The sequence below is a fragment of the Cynoglossus semilaevis genome, chromosome 6 (genome assembly GCF_000523025.1).
Source record: "Cynoglossus semilaevis isolate Cse_v1.0 chromosome 6, Cse_v1.0, whole genome shotgun sequence".
NCBI lineage: Eukaryota > Metazoa > Chordata > Actinopteri > Pleuronectiformes > Cynoglossidae > Cynoglossus > Cynoglossus semilaevis.
This window is the reverse complement of record NC_024312.1, coordinates 2,604,704-2,612,147: the sequence shown is the minus strand read 5'-3', so window position 1 is coordinate 2,612,147 and position 7,444 is coordinate 2,604,704. Positions and strand designations below refer to the sequence as shown.

At 41.2% G+C, this 7,444-nt stretch overlaps 1 long non-coding RNA gene across 2 annotated transcripts in view; it reads left to right on the top strand.

The window, feature by feature from the left end:
* The first annotated feature begins 1,224 nt into the window (after positions 1 to 1,224).
* LOC103379599 (uncharacterized) overlaps positions 1,225 to 7,444 on the top strand; it is an 18,791-nt gene continuing 12,571 nt past the window's right edge. For both annotated transcript variants that reach the window (XR_001760116.2, XR_521603.3), the window contains exons 1-4: positions 1,225 to 1,664; positions 2,374 to 2,511; positions 3,661 to 3,770; positions 5,786 to 5,942. This is a non-coding gene — a long non-coding RNA (uncharacterized LOC103379599). The remainder of the gene's footprint in view (positions 1,665 to 2,373; positions 2,512 to 3,660; positions 3,771 to 5,785; positions 5,943 to 7,444) is intronic.

Genomic DNA, 7,444 nt, shown 5'->3' with positions numbered 1-7,444 from the left:
TCCGCCTCCCTACATCCTGCACTACCTCACACAGGGGAGGACAGGGCCCTTACACACACACACACACACACACACACACAGGGCTGCTGTTGACTGGGAGATAAATAAATGAGTTCTGGGTCACATGTTCCACAGCGGTGATCTAAAATGCTGTCTGCTCCGTGTTGTTGTTTTAATCGCTCAGCGCTGATGTTCTCCTCCTACTTCTTGGTTTCTTCAGCTTCAGAGCAGATAGAGCAGATCACCACCACTCCATCATTTTCCTTTTTCACCTCCAAGTGTTGTTATTTCCCAGAAGCCCTGTAAGATGTTCTTGATTCTTCAGTGTTTACAGAAAGCCTTCAAGAGTATCGTACACTTGTTCTGATGTTCGTTTTATTCCTCATTTCTTTGCTTGGGTTCAACAGTCAAACACTGGCTCACAACCGTCTCAGGAAAAAGTCCTGGTTTAGGACCTGATTCCAAAAGTTAGAAACCACCACCAGTTGGCAGTGACTACGCATTTTAATGCTACAACCTCGCACCCACTTTTCATTTCCTTTCTCCCTGCCATATGTCTTGTTCTTCTGACATTGTTGTCAAAGCCCCTCAAAATCTACAAGTGCCCCAGCAGCCAAACATGAGCTCCCTTATCCTCCACGCAGGGAGGAAGTGGTTCACAACAGGCCTGAGGCAGGGCACACACGGGGCTCTTAGAGGCCTGTAGCAGGATGCCTCACAAATCCAATTAGGAAGAGCTGATCCTGGGTTCTGGACTGTCTGCTGGCGCCTGTCAATCAAACCAGGAGAGAGCAGGTGTCCAGTTACCACAGACTCCGGGGCAAACGTGTGTTTTTGTGAGAAGGACAGACCTCTGTGTGAGTGTGACTTGAACCTGCAGTGATTTCATGTCTACAACGGTCCGGTCGCACACATTCAGGTCGAAGGTTTCTGTGTAAAAACTCCAAAGTTGGCTTCCTGGGAGAGAACTTAACCGATGGAAAATCTAACCGTCTATTAGGTCATCGCTGATGTCATGTCCCTGTTCTACATGACATCAGTGCCGCTCCTCAGCAGCCACAGTCTAATGCATCCATAGTATTAGATACTGTGTGTGACAGCAGTTTAGACTGACATCAACATGGATTCAATTCTGATTCTTCTTTCACTTTTTTTACATCTTTCCACAACTGGACTATTAGATTTATTAAACAATTATTACTTTCACATTTTCCATTTGCACAACAAAATATCTGGCAGGAATTCTAGTAGTTGAGAATACAGAATTTTGTCAACTTTGAAAAGTGTAGTACAACAATATGTTACAGAACCAACAATACTTGATACTTTTGTGGACTTTTCTCTATTCTATACATATGTATTCTATACATATCTATATATATGTGTGTTTGTATCGATCTTTTTAATATATGTTTCTGTTGGCCCAAGAGAGGGGATGTAAGAGATGTAAACATAAACTGTAAAATAAGTACAGTATCTGTTTTTATTCTGATTGTGAAATGCAGATGCAGAGCCTTGCCACTAGGGGGAGTTTGTGATCGAGAACCCTCAATGGAGACCGCCGGTTAGTGTAAGGCCCTGCTGTAGAGCGGAAGGAGCGGTACAGTCGAGATCGATATCTCCAAACTCATCATGTACTTCGTACTGTGTGTCTGTAAACAGAGGTAAACAGACAGTGGGTAACAGTGGGTCACTGACGGAGGGTCAGTTAATAAGAAAAGTTGGCCGTTTGATCCTGTTTGTGTGTATGTAAAGTACGGTTGTTAGCCTAGCCCGCTAGCAGCTAAGCTAATACATAGCATGAGGTCCCGCCGTCATGCTGTGACGTGTGCTGTTTGGTTTATTACGGTAGAGATAAACTTTTAAAGTAGGTGACGAATGAACAGAGGCCAACGTATGTTTGTGTTTTATATAGTTTGACAATTTGCTTATTACTGTTTATTATCAAATGCCTATGAGTTCACGGCCGGAGTGGAGAAGTGAGCGGCAGTATGAAGGTCATTACCGGCAAAGTGAACTTGTACTGCGTACTGTATGTCTGTGGTTCTTACCGTAAAACAGTACAAACAAACCCAGCGGACTGTGAATCATCCCGGTCACATTAACCATAAACCAGAACGGTATACTGTACGTCTGGTCAGTCTACGCTGCCCAGTTTTTGAGTCTAAATGTCGGCTACTGGATACCTAATGTGGGCCGCTAAAGGATCTGAATTTTACTTTGTATGTGGGGCAGTGAAAAAAAAAGTGTGGGCCATCACTGGGTGATGTTGGATACTGTTGATGAGTAGAAATTGCATCTTTTTGTTGATAACTCTTCAAATATAAAAGTACAGGCCAGATTTCAGACTGACTTTTGGTCTTTTGTCCCCAGAGACTTGGACGTCTGCTCCTCAGGGATGAAGATGGCTCCTGGTGCGTCTGGTAGCCAAACCAAACTGCAGCCCGGCTCGGCATCAGCCCCGCAGCGACCCATTAATCTGACACCGCTGTGTTTGCTTTACATCATCAGGTAGTTCATAAAGTTCATTTATGCTGTAAATAAACCAGGGGAGTGTGAGCACGAAGACTGAGCCGTGTAGGTCTGGATACTTGGCTTCAACTGTGCTCCTACATCACACACACACACACATTGGTCTTAAATCACATCCAACTGTGAAGTAGTACTCACACGTTGTACATACAGTGTGTACAGTATAGTACTCCTCACCATGGACTGACAAATAAGTCTGGATGTGTCAGAATCCTATGAACCGTCGTTAGAATTGTAGACACCGTTGGCATCAGGTGAACGTGAGGTGATATTTGATGTTTTCTCTCACTTTTGGAGAAGCTTTTCTCTGGAGTTGATTACTTCTGTCTCAGTTATAGGCTTTGTTACTTTGGACTCACTCACTAAGAGTATTCTGCAGTCAGACTAATTTTACAACACTACCCCCTACAGTCCAGAATAGGTACCTACACCAATTTTGATTTCTGAGTTATAAAAAAATATATCGTGGTTTCTTTGAATAAAATTAATTTTTATGTTTATTAATGCTGAATATAAGAATATTTACCTTTGTTGGACAAAGTTCATAGCACCTGGTGTAGGGATTTCTTGTGTTTCCAGTTAAACATTTTTTAATGTATCAACACATAATACTCAGATCTTTATTTTGTCTGTAAAAGATCTCAGTCATTCAAATTAATTTCCATTCTAGTGTAAGTTTAGTTTTAGGCCGATCTTAGATTGAAGCAGAGGAGGAAACAGAGGAAGACTGCATTTTCACAACACCACAAGATGGCGCCACAGGACAGTACGATTACTGTGCTGTTGAAACGAAGATACAGTACGTGTCATAGACTGATATACTGTATCTGCTGTCATAACATTCATATATAATAAATATCTATATACATCTGTCTGTGGTGGAAGTTTTGTATTTACAGTCAGTGTAATTATGTCTGTCGATTAAAATGCATTAAAAAATTAATACGATTTTCAATCTACACAAACTATTCAACACATTAATGTTCATTTTTACACCTGTACACAACAGCAAATGTTGGTCATGTCAAAACAGCAACTTGAATCTATGTCAGTTTTATTACTTCAGTTTTATAACTTCTAGCCAATAACTAGTATCAAACTAAACTCCTGATGAATCTGTTTCACCAGCTCCAACTCCAGCCTTATCCAGGAAGTCTCATTAAGATGAGGAGCTCAGACCAAACGTCAAGACAGTGACAGAAGAGAGAACCGGTTGTTCGTCACACTCACAGACGCAGGTATCATCCTGTTCCCTTGTTAAATGTGTAAGAAATCTCACCTAGCATGAAAAAAAACAGTCACACTTTTTATGACAACGTTGTGTTGCCGTCATAATGCAGTGGTTATAGTTGAACCATCTTTCATCAGGAGACGACTCATCATCACTTAATAAGAAATGTGTCCTACATTGAAGAGCAGGACGTTGTTGTTGTTGAACACAAAGCCAGTGGTTTATAGTTGAAGCGTCTGTTGTCTGTATTTGTGTGTTTTCAAGTGGGTTTCACAGAAACTCCCTCTCTGTTCCTGTGTGTTCCTGTTGGTTTTCAGACGCCTGTAAACCACAGAGGTGTGATGCTCTTTACAACAAACAACTCTGAATCACCCAGAGCTGAGTGCAGGAAGAAGAATGAAAAAAAAACTTTGACATAGTCGTTCATCTTCCCCTGCAGACGAGCCGAGCCGTCAGTTACGGCGCTCACTTTTACTGCCAATAGGTTTTCACGCCGTGCATGATTTAACAGCGAATTAGGGGAAATGGGAGGATTGACAGAAGTACAATTTGAATGAGATTAAAGCCTTGATATAAAACAATCATCAACATTTTAGGAGAATTTGAAGGATTAAAATTTTAAGGTACATTAAAAAACAACATTTTAAGGCTGTGAATTTCAATTAAAGACTACGGCTTTTCAAGAAAAGCAAAATACTGATTTACATCATGCAGTATTCTGTGCCATTTCTTTGGTGTATGTAACTCCACGTTTATATTATATTAAATGTTTGTCTTTCACTTGAATAACTATAGGCCATGCATTTAATAACACATCCCTCTGTTTGTTTGTTTTTTTTTTTACTGCAAATAAATTGTCCTTGTTTGTCAGCCTGACAGTGACAGGCAGGGTAATTAAATATTCTTCCACTAGGTGGCAGCAGATGGCAGTAGAAACTAAAGAAAGAGTTAGATCTGTTGAAGAAAATTTCTGTGTGCATCTTTCTTCAATTCCTGTGATTATATTAGTGTTGTGTTCAACTGAACAGGTTTCTCATGGAGTAGACAGGGATTTATTTAACGTAAAATATATGCCGGTGCTCAAGAGAGTTTGTAAACACAGCTGTCCCAGAGACTGTCCTGAGGTAAAAAGCCCTCGTACTGTTTTAATAAGACAGAGACACTGGTTAGCCGCCACAGGTGTTTGGTTACTACTACTAACTAGTGATTGTGTTCTGTAAGTACAGGTTTTATCCTCATGATGGAGCAATAACACAAATAGCGCTCATCATCCACATATAGTTGGACATGTTCTTGTCTGACCTGTACTTCCTGTGGGCGTGGTCTTCTGACTGAGTGGTTCCACAGGACGATGCTAACGGCTGCACAGCTTCACGACTGTGATGTAGCATCAGGAGTTGATGGATTCCCCCCCGAGGGCTGTATCTAATGTCACACAACAATAGTCCACATTCCTTATTATGACTCTCACCTGGGCCGTGACATGCAGCCCACATCTGCTCCCTGTCCTGTTGCAGAACAGAACGCTCCACTTCACATCGTAGCATCAGGTTCCCTCTGTGGCCGATGGCCATTTCTAGGTATCAGGTTGGCTAACAATCAGTTTGGTTCTTAGAGAAGACACTTTTATTATTAAGTTACTATTAAAGAGGAATAATATATCCCACTGATTCATGCGCACAGATTACATTGAAGAGAATTCAGTGGCCAGAAAGGACATACATTCAATGCTGCATTTTTGTTTATAAATAAATAATCTCTGAATGTTTTTATGTGGCATTCTGTAGAGTAATATAATTAAATCTTCAGTTATAAATTAGCCCGAGTGTCATGGCGGTGTTTTTTGGTTGCTACAGTACCATTAGTGGCCACTGGGAGACTCAATGCCGTATTCAGCTCGTACTGGTGATATAAATTAAAAGGAGACAGTGACTCTTTTACTTGTCAAGTCAGTAATAATACGAATGTAAATGTCCACATGTTTGAATTGATAGAGTTTTTGTTGGGTGTTTGTTTTTTCAGTGGCTGTGGGAACAGGTTGATACCAGTTCACCAGGGTCCGTGCCAGACCTGCCGGGCCTCAGCTGGAGAGCCGGTCTCCAGAGGACCGTCCTCTGAATGGACCTGCAACAGGAGAAAGCAGCCCATTAAGATTCTACAGGAGCCTCACGGACCACCGGTCAGTCCTTTAATGATGTCAACACATTACTGATCATTTGCCATGAAGTCGTAGAAGAAAAGAAAGTCCTCTTTGCTTTCACTGAATCGTTCACACAAAAATGTTATTTCTCTTTATGTCAAGAACGTAAAAAGTTAAAAGAATCCAAAAGTTCCAGAAAAGTTAGACAGACGTCAGAAAAATCTGGTGCTTTTACATTTGTTTTATGTTATTGATATAAAAGTTAGACAGACGTCAGAAAAATCTGCTGCTTTTACATTTGTTTTATGTTATTGTTAATTTAAAAACATTTAAATAACATTTAATCTTTCATAAGAATATTTAAACTCACTAAGCCCTTACACTTGTTGACAATATAATAATATTAACTTCAATAAAACATTAGAAAATAATTTAGAAAAAACAAAACATAAAACATAAAAACCCCAAAATGCCAAAAAATAGCATATTCTTGGCCCAAACCTAAATGTTTGTCAGCTTAACAATTCTTGGCCCAAACCTAAATGTTTGTCCTCCGTCAGCTTAACGTTAGTCAAACATCAACACAGGCAGCTCAGTTCAGTAATATTTCCGACTTGTGGACCATAAAAACAGAACTGTTTTTTCTCTGTTCTTTTCTGCTTCAGTTCAAACGTCTTATTCTTTAAACACAGAGTGTTTTTGAAGACAATCCACACGTGGGTCACTGCAGTTCTTCTTGATTTTATTTAAAAGTCCATACTGTGATCGCTCTCATGAAATGTAGCTGTGGTCGTGGCCGCTGACGGAGCCGTATGAATCAAAAAGTCCTTTCAGAGAGAAATAAAACATCAGCTCTCACTGGGTAGATACGGCGGCGGTGGATGGGCTATTATGTGACTGTGAGATAAGGTTAATGCCCCATAGAGCCCAGGAGGCAGTCACTGCAACTGGTGCCTCACAAAATGTCAAACGTATTTGCCCTCTCCCGGCTGAACTGGTATTCACTCTCCCACAGATTTGATTGGAGTTGGCACCGTGGCCTGACTTATGAGACGCTTCAAAAAAAAAAAAAAAAATAGAAAAGATTTGGCTGTAAGAAGAGAGGATTTATGGGTGTGAACACTTGAACGGTGCTGCCTCTCAGCCGGTCAGGGATGAGCTCAAGACTAGGAGTGAATGGAGAACAGTCAGTGCTGTCACAGAGCAGAGCAGAGAACAGCGTCACTGGGACGGACAGTGAGGACCTGTCCGGGGGGGGGGGGGGGAGGGGGGTTCTGTACAATCTCTGGAGCAGGGACTGAATGTGTCACTAGAAACCTGAGGTGAGGGACAGAGTACATGTCCTTGTTTGGAGGTCTTTGTCATGCTGGAGAGGTCAAAGGTCATGAGTTTTAAATGGAGTTTATCATAGTGTTGTATGTCCACTCACTCTTTTGTCCCCCCAGTTCTACCCTCTCTATCATGGAGGGGAGTGTTTTCTCCTCACCCTCACTTCTTGGCCGTCTGCCTCAGTTTAAAAATAAAAAATCATTTTATTCCTT